Consider the following 10,146-nt stretch of genomic DNA (forward strand, 5'->3'; position numbering starts at 1 on the left):
ATTCTAACTACCTCTCACAATGCAGTTTTCAACTTTCTCCCGTCTGTTTCCTATATCCTAACCTTGATACGATTCGCACCTGTTGCATTACACAACCGAGTGAAAGGCGCTACAGTTTGTTAAGCAATGTCTATCGAGTGCCCACCATTTTCACCAGTCGGTTAGCCACCGGTTATGGGTTACCTGTACTGACGAAATGTACTCATATTACATGCATTGTTTTATAATTACATGATCTAGATACTGGTTCGTAATGATTGTCCAGATAAATGTTGCGTGTAATGTGTATTGCATAAAAATGGTACTTATCTATATATCTGCCTATAATAGGGTAGTTTCCAACTAGTCGTTTTTTTTTTTTTTTTTGGTTTTACCCGAAGGGTAAGGCAAAGGGAACTATGCCCATACAGCCATGTCTGAGATATTTTTTTCCTTGATGATTAATGAAATGATGAAAGGTGATGATGATGAAACCTAAGTCCCCACCCTCGGAGTAGACTCCTACTCCGAACCCCAAACGAATTAACTCAAAAGTCCGCATAAACTTTTGAGTTATGAAGCGGCTTCCCGGCACGAAGCGAAAATAGGCAGATACACTTTGTTCATTGAATACTCCAATATAATAACACTCGCGAATGTCTTCCGACTAACTTAATGCGATCATTAACCACAAAACACCACTTCGTATTAATTATTTAGATTACTCAACGAAGAAAGCAACTGTCCCGTTCCCGTTTCCCGCCGAAAAGCTTTCCAACTAGTCGAATCAGTTACTTTTTACTAAACGTCAAAACACGAAATTACTATGGAATTTATGAAAAAGCAACTAGTGACGTCATAGAAAAACGTGACAAAATGTCGCACTTATTAATACATTTTTCGTTATTAAATTTCATAAATAGGTAAAATATACAAAAGAAAACCTTTTTTACCTTTAGATCTGTCACTATTATGCGAATTATTTATTCTAAACTTGTCTACTAATAAACTGTGTGCAACTTCCCGCCAAAGGTGAATCCAATGATCCGATACATGAACAACTCAATTCCGATATTTCATCGGTAGCCACTGGTGATAAAATAACATAATCGATTATCTGTAACGAGGCTGTAGCCAATATCTTCTAAGAAGATAATTGTTGAGAAAAAATCTCCTGTCAACTCTATCGGAATTACGACATTAGTGTTCCTTTTTTAAACCACATCAAAATGTTAAAATAAGAAATAAATATTTTTTATTTATTTTTCTACTCCTCTACTTTAATCTGGCATTTAAATAACCAAAAAGTCTAATATAAGTACATACATAATTAAACTCTTTGAAAAAGTGTACGCTCTATGGCCTATAAAAGCATTGTTTACAAAGTGTAACTGTACTATAATGTCGCCAAAAAAGCATTGTTGTTGTTTTGTTTTTTTTTTTTGACCTGGAAACTGGCACCTTTACTTTGTTTGGTGCCATAGATATACTATAAAAAAAAAGTATACATTTGCCGCCATTTTCCCGCGCGTTGGAAAATAATTTTTATAAATAAAATTTTTCTTTGTATAATTTTTGTTTCATTTAAAATTACGTCGTCGTAGAAAAAGTATTGTATGCAACGTTGTATAACTAGGTCAAAAAATGCTCGTGGCGTCTCTTATTGCGATGTTCGCCAAGGCTCACATCGCAACTCACGCCACTCGCATTTTTTGACCCTTCTTATACAACTGTTGCATAAAATACTATTTTCTACTCCTCTACTTTAATCTGGCATTTAAATAACCAAAAAGTCTAATATAAGTACATACATAATTAAACTCTTTGAAAAAGTGTACGCTCTATGGCCTATAAAAGCATTGTTTACAAAGTGTAACTGTACTATAATGTCGCCAAAAAAGCATTGTTGTTGTTTTTTTTTTTTTTTTGACCTGGAAACTGGCACCTTTACTTTGTTTGGTGCCATAGATATACTATAAAAAAAAGTATACATTTGCCGCCATTTTCCCGCGCGATGGAAAATAATTTTTATAAATAAAATTTTTCTTTGTATAATTTTTGTTTCATTTAAAATTACGTCGTCGTAGAAAAAGTATTGTATGCAACGTTGTATAACTAGGTCAAAAAATGCTCGTGGCGTCTCTTATTGCGATGTTCGCCAAGGCTCACATCGCAACTCACGCCACTCGCATTTTTTGACCCTTCTTATACAACTGTTGCATAAAATACTATAATAGCACATTTCGATCCGACGAACGTATCGAATCTTCACACAATTACCTCTATGTTTTCTTCTTTTTTTGAAATAAAGTGAGCCTTATCTATTTATTAATTTTTACTTTCGTAGTAAAAAGGTTTTAAATTATTTAAATGTTTCCATAATTACGAAACTGGCCAAAAGACCAAAAAAATATTGAATAAGTAAGCCATTTGCTGTTAGAAAAAGCATTTATTTACTTTCAAATTTTTAAAGCAGTTTTTGCTTTTTTAACTGCCAGTTTTTTAGTATTTATGGGAATAAATAAAAACTCCTTGCTCGCTCAATTTATCTTAATTTTTTTATATTTTTTTAAGCAAGGAGTTTTTATTTTTATAATTCTTATTAAGGTCTTTTACGAGTAAACGTCAAGAAATTAAACCAGTTTTTGCATTCAGCTTATAAAACTTGTGCAAAACTATTTTAACGGCTGAGCCTACATTCGAAAGTTAGATAATGCTGCCTACTAATTCAGAGAAATATCGAGTAAGTAGGTAGGTATTTAATCTCCAATTATCTTTATTATGAGCATCGTGTTATGCTTCACCTACGTATGTGAGACAAAGGCGAATAAACTATCTCTAGTTCGACATACTTATACATAGTTTTGATGAGCATGCGCTGGAATTAACAGAGAGGGATTCAGAACTTTTGTTAAGGAGGTCATAAGTATCTGATATTTTTTCCATCGCCCTGATGAGCATATTATTAAATTATAATCGTGATTGTAATATTATCATCGAAACAAATGTTTTTTAATGAAAAAAAAAACTCAAGTAAGTTGTTACGTGTCTCAAATAAACTTAATTAATTTGTGAACGAATCAATATTAGTAAGTCAGGATCGAACCAAATGGAAATCCATAGTCTGTCCTTACCGGGAAATCGTATGTTTGTTAATACAAACTGCTTATTTTTTAAAATAAATAAAAATAAGTTTTCATAAACTAATAGCATATTACATAACTCCGAAAAGAAGGAGGCTCAGCATTTTGTTTTATTAATCAATTTAAAAAATATATTAATTAATAAGAAACAGACAATTTAACCTCTTGCAGCCGAGATTTCCAGACATAAAGTTAAGCAATGAGGTTTTGGACTTTAACCTCAAACCCAGTGGTCTCTGAATAAGGCCCTGAAGATGATCATACGAACACAAATGATAAATCATCTCGGCTAATGCCCATCCGACCCACATGCTACTTTCTCGACCAATCGCAATCAGTCACGGTTTTCGCTCCTTGTCTCAATTCTTCTACTTCCGACGCGGATATTATTTTTATCCTATCGAGACGTGGTTCCATTGACACACGATAATCATAATTGTCGGATCACGGGTTCTATAAAGTAAAGTATCTACTACTGCTAGTACTGTCGTCGGAGCATAGAATAAAGTATAATAATACTACGTATAGAACGGTAACACTCTGCCCCGCACCAATAGACTAGTTTCCAACTAGTCAAATCGGTTACTATTATTAAGATTTCTTCTTGTCGTGTCTTGCTTTGCTCGTGTCTACCATCAGAATGGATAATGGATGTCCCAATTTCCCAAACCCTGGAGGGAGTATTTTCTTCCCGCCTCCGTCACATTTTAAGTTTTTATATTTGCGCGGGAATGTAACTCACCAATCGCGTGCTACCTCCACAGTTAATATCCCTACAGATGGCGCCACTGTTAATCATAGACTAAATACCGCAGAATAATAACTAAATACCATTGTTAGAGCATAGATTAATAACCGATAACTTGACAAGTGTTACAAAATATGTTTGATTTGTTTAAAATCATGACACTATTTACTAAACGTCAAAACCCGAAGTTACATTGGAATTTGCATGAAAAAGCGCACTGTGACGTCATAAAAGCGTGATATAATGTCGGACTTATTATTACGTTTTTCTTGATTAAAATTCATAAATAAGTTAAATAAAAAAGTATAATACTTTTCGTTAGATTCAGATCTGTCTTGATTTAGTAATCAGGAGTTTATAATTTATTTTAAACCTAGTACACTATTCACGACCCAATTTGTATCTGGGGGAGACCTTAACGCTGGGAACTATCTTACAGCTACTTCGAGCTACGAAGAAGCCACGAAGCCAGTAAACCACAGGACCACAGAGGCATGGTATTTTGTCTAAAGCTGCTTCTTGTCATGACCTACTGCAGTTTTTACATGGCATTCGCTACAATACAATGTCTTAGGTACTGTCTGCGTCATCACGTCATTTGGAACTGGAATATGCATTGCTTAACCCGATAAGAATACCGTACGTATTTCGTACCCGGATGATACGCTAATGGACACACGCACAAAGTATTCTATAATTCAGCTGCTCCAAACAATGGGATCGTACAATTCAGTTACCTAACTGAAGTGTTACACTTAATTGTCTTGGTATTAATAACGAGATGTTACATAACATGTAGATGCGTGATACAGACATATGAAATTATAAAACACCACATGTGCATATTTACTATGAGTATGCTATAGGCTCCATTATGCATTAGAGCTTATCGACGATGAATACCATAAGAGGATAAGAGGAGTGTGTACACATTTTGTTAGCAACATAAACAGTCTAAACAAAGTCACCAAATAGCGACCCTTGACCATATCCAGACCGCTGAACTATTTTGTACGAACCCAGAAGAATCTAAGAATACTAATAAACATTACTAGACGTCAGATTTTTCGTATTAAATATAATCTTTAAAAATAATTACTATTTATTTCAGGTAAGGAACCCATACAAAGTATCTTGTTTCTAGATATTATGCGGCGTAGTCGACGATTTCCCTCAATCAGCGTTTCGCTATCGACCCCCTAGGGTCGATTAATTCTTTCAATTATATTCCCTCTCAGACGACGCCCTGAGTCGACGTTCGCGCCCAACTGGGCACCCTCAGGCCTGTTGTCTTAAACGTTGTACCGGGTGAGAGCCTTCAGCGCTCCCCATTTGTCCGGCCAAGTAGTTAATGCCATCTGCGGCAAATCTACAATAAGTCACGTCAAAAAAAATAGGCAAGAAACAATAAGAATCGGAACTTAATATAAAATATATAAAGAACAAACTAGGTAATAAAAAGTAAACAAAGTGATTCAAAATTTAAAAAAGACATCAATGATCGAACAACTTACTTTTTGTTTCCACTGAGATGTGAATTCAACCAGAGCCGCGAGATGGCAGTGACCAGGCTGTCACATATATCGCGGACAATCTCATTTTGTGACGAGCGAATTTTTTCCCAAAAGGATGCAATTCAGGAGCGTAAAACAGCAAAGAAATCGGGAATTCAATATTAGGTACTTACATTTTTTTTTATTAAATTTATCCTTACCGTATTTGAAAATCTTGGTTGCCAGTAATGATTTACCAAACGGATCGCGACAGATGTTATTAATACGTTCGACGTTCGACCATTAGGCCATTCAAACAGCCGAAGGGATTATAAAGTATAACTTCTAAAAACTTTATTGCATTTGACGGAGCTTTTATTTAACAGCTACAAATATAATCTCCGAACTTCTCTAATGTTATCAATGTCACTCATATCACAGCTTAGAAGATTGTAAGCACTTGTATTCAACAGATCATCTATCATGGTTATTTTTCACGTACCTTGTTGAACTTTGTACAAATTACCATAAGGGTCACATTGTCCTAGACTAGCTGAGAAATGCCCTATAGCCTATAGACCGGCGAGCGGCATTCTAGACAAAGGTTAAACCTCCGTTCTCTGCTCTGAATGGCGACTGTAGTGTTTACTTTAAGATAATCTGTTATAGAGAATGTGATACCTAGTTTATTGTCGCTTCTAATTGAGTCGCACATACGTGTACGAGTCTTCTCTGCTAAAAATAGTAAAATGTATTCAGCTGCTGCAGCTGCACGTTTTTAAATAAGTACCCAAGTTTTGACTAGTTTCTCGTGCATACATACATACATACATAAACTCACGCCTACTTCCCACCGGGGAAGCAGAGACTATAGAATTCCATTTGCTTCGATCCTGACACACTTCTCTTGCTTCGTGCAACTTAAGAAAAAATCATCATCATCAATTTAAGAGCCACGCTCTTGTCGGTGCAGCATTTTCCATGCTTCTTTTTTAGGGAAAAATAGGGCAGTGGTTTCCTTCTTGCCTTCCGCCCCGCAGTACTCTCTCTGACGCGAGTGGGATGGCGCCCAGAGTAATCTATTACAAAGCCATACTAGGACTCCTGTCCTCTGCCTCTGAATAGTACTGACAGTTACTGCTGCCCTCTGTCAGGTTCCAGAAAAAAATACTGAATAAAAGATGGCACGACGACCGGACAGATTGGTGGCAGTTCGCTGAAAACCATGAAGGGTGAAAGGATGAAGGGGAGGCCTTTGCCCAGCATTAGGACAATACAGGCTAAACAAAGTTTACACACTATTTATTTTTATGTTAGAATGCACTAACCCACTACTAGTATTACATTTGTACAAAATTGACCTGAACCCAAATGTTGCCTGGAAGAAATTTCTGCATGAGCAATAAGGCCGCCTGTTGTGCCTTTCAGTATCTGTTGTCCTTATTTCTGTATATTGTGTCCATCATCATCATCTCCCTAACATTATCCCGTTTTTTATAGGGTCCGCTTACCTAACCTGAAGATTTGACAGGTCCGGTTTTTTACAGAAGCGACTGCCAGACATGACCTTCCAACCCGCGAAGGGAAAAGCAGTCCAATACAGGTTAGGTCACATACCACCGAAATTGCATTCCTCGGAAATGTAGGTTTCCTCACGATGTTTTCCTTCACCGCTGGACACGTGATAATCATTTATGATCCAAACATGAATTCGAAAATCATTCGTTTAGGCCTGTGCAGGATTCGAACCTGCGACTTCAAAATGAAAGGCAAGCATTCTACCAACTGGGCTACCACGGCTCTGTATCTCTGTATCTTTATGTCCATTGTGCTCAATAAAGTATTTCATCTATCTATCTATTCGCCTTACCTTTCATTATCATTATGACATATATGTCATAAAGTACTCTTAAGCTTGTCAACTGTAATGTTAAAATTCCATTTAGTACAACATGATTACAATACAATAGAGTACTCTTTATTATACATCAAAACAATGCCAAGAGCAACCTAATTAAAATGGGTACTTCAAAGAACAGACGGCCTTGTACCTTGGAGATAGCAATGGCATTCTTGTCTGCCTACCCTGAAGTGTCTAGTCCTTATTGTGGTCATATAAGTGTCAGAGACTTTTAAACATGACAACTCTTAACAACTGATCTTGACATCTCAAAAAGACCTCTAATTATAGTATACTTAGGTACCTAATTCTAATTCTTTTAAACAAACTCTACGAAGGTCTAGTAAAATACTAGTTTGAAGAATGCACTGTAATTGAGTGACTTTATCGACATCGTAATTCTATCCACAACCAACATCTCCTAGAAAAACCGAAGAATAAGTCAAACCCCGTTCTTCTTTTGTTTCGTTCACCGCGCAATTCTCATTTCCGTTCCCGCCTTTTCTGTTTAGTTCCTATTTTAATTAATTAATTAGTTGTAAAACATTTTCCAATATAAATAATTTATATTAATTCTATTTAATCATATTTTAAATCATAGGCCCAATTTCTTGGACGATAAAAGTGCAGGTAAATTAATAGTCCATATAAATTACATCGTTTCGCAACTTTTAACTGTATTAACCTAGTTAATATTCATGTTAGATATTGAGATCTTTTAAAATATGCGTGATCATGACACTAGTACCTATTGATTGTTAACTAAAACATATTGTTGCTTGATATTTGGATCACACTATGTATAGAATAATGTTTCCACCTACATTGCTTCTCTTTATTTTCATCAGAATAATAATGAGAGGAAGATGTAAATGTGCCTAAGCGTAATAAAAAGAGTCATCTTCTTCACTTCTATCGTGTGGGTTGTGAGGCGGAGTACCATCCTCATCAACCCTGGTGTCACGGTCACTATTGAGCTGCCAAGGGCCCCTGACATGGCTCATGTAACGACTACTTACTTACATCAGTAATTAGTAACCAGGACCAACGGCTTAACGTGCCTTCCGAAGCGCGGATCATCTTATTTTCGGACAATCAGGTGATCAACCTGTAATGTCGTAACCAAACTAGAGACCACAAAGTATTTTTTTGTGATATGTCCCCACCGGGAACCGAACCCGGGACCTCCGGATCGTGAGCCCAACGCTCAACCACTGGACCACGGAGGTCGTTAAGGGTCATCATTTATACCCAAAAACAAAGATAAAAGATGCATTTGTCTGTTGTCTATGAAAGTAGAAGGTTAAAAGAAGGAAAGTCTGTACAACGCCATCTATATTGTTTTTGATGAACTTATGATATGCATTCATTAATGCGAACAGTACACTTACTTCTAATCTGAGACCGGAACCTAATGGTCAACAGGCTGGCCTTACTTTAAAAATCAAAACGCCTTACCATTTAAAACATGCTAATTTCGTCTAGACGAGCCATCAACTTGACTGGCGAACAAAGCAGGACAGGCGTAGGCGCATATTACCGTCCACATAGTTACAATTATGAATGAACATTCGAAAGTATTGTCATATTTGCGAAACAGATCCGTTTAGCCGCGTCAGGTGTTATGTCATATTAATGTAGAATTTAGTGGGCTTTATTTAATATTTATAGAAGATAATCAATAGGGTTGATGAAATAGGTCATTGATCTCACCTCACAGCCTACAAGAGAAGAAGAAGTACTTCGTTGGGATGGGAATCACCACAGAATTCCACTTACTACTATGATCTTGACACACCACTTTCACTTCTTCCACTACCATCAAAGACTGCATTCACGCTCGTCGGTTTAGAGTACGGTCACGAGCATTAATATGTATACACTTTGGTACCATGTCACATTAACTTTTTTGACATATCTTCTTCTTCTTCTATCGTGTGGATTGTGAGGTGAATTACCAACCCCATCAACCCTGGTGTCAAGGTTATTACTGAGCCGCCATAGGCCCCTGACATGACTCATGTAACGACTACGTACTTACATCAGTAAGTAATAATCGGGACCAACGGCTTAACGTGCCTTCCGACGCACGGATCTTTTTACTTTTTGGACAATCAGGTGATCAGCCTGTAATGTCCTAACCAAACTAGGGATCACAAAGTAATTTTTGTGATTTGTCCCCACCGGGATTCGAACCCGGGACCTCCGGATCGTGAGCACAACGCTCAACCACTGGACCACGGAGGCCGTTTTTTTTTGACATATTGAACTATAAGTCTCACTAAATGTCAAATATGTTAGTGCGACAGAGTCCTAAAGTGGGTACATTATATTACTCATGACTGTACTCTTGACTTGATTTTTCTTTAAAACATCCTGGATCTCATCGTGGTATGTACACCTAAGGCCTTCCTGTTCCAACCCTACTTACACCAGTATCATAAATGTTTTTCTATCACTTCATAATATAAAACAAAGTCGCCTTTTCTGTCATTATATCCCTATGTACGCTCAAATCTTTAAAACTACGCAACGGATTTTGATGCGGTTTCTTTTAATGGATAGAGTGATTCAAAAGGAAGGTTTATATGTATAATAACATCCATTAAACAGTGGGAAAATACTGTTATTTTTGAGGTTTTTAATGTGATGTCGTAAATAATTTCATTTTTCCTCAGCATTGCACCCGAGCAAAGCCGGGGCGGGTCGCTAGTATCTAATAAAAGGTACTCCGCTTGTCCCGAGCTTGTCTGCATCAACAATAATCGTGATTTCCATAATCAACACGTGGGCTATCACACAATATCCGCGTACAAAGCCAACCATAATCAAAATCAAAGTCCGTTTGACTTTAACAATTAATTTATAGCTGACAAATCCGAG

Source organism: Pectinophora gossypiella, chromosome 2 (genome assembly GCF_024362695.1).
Source record: "Pectinophora gossypiella chromosome 2, ilPecGoss1.1, whole genome shotgun sequence".
NCBI lineage: Eukaryota > Metazoa > Arthropoda > Insecta > Lepidoptera > Gelechiidae > Pectinophora > Pectinophora gossypiella.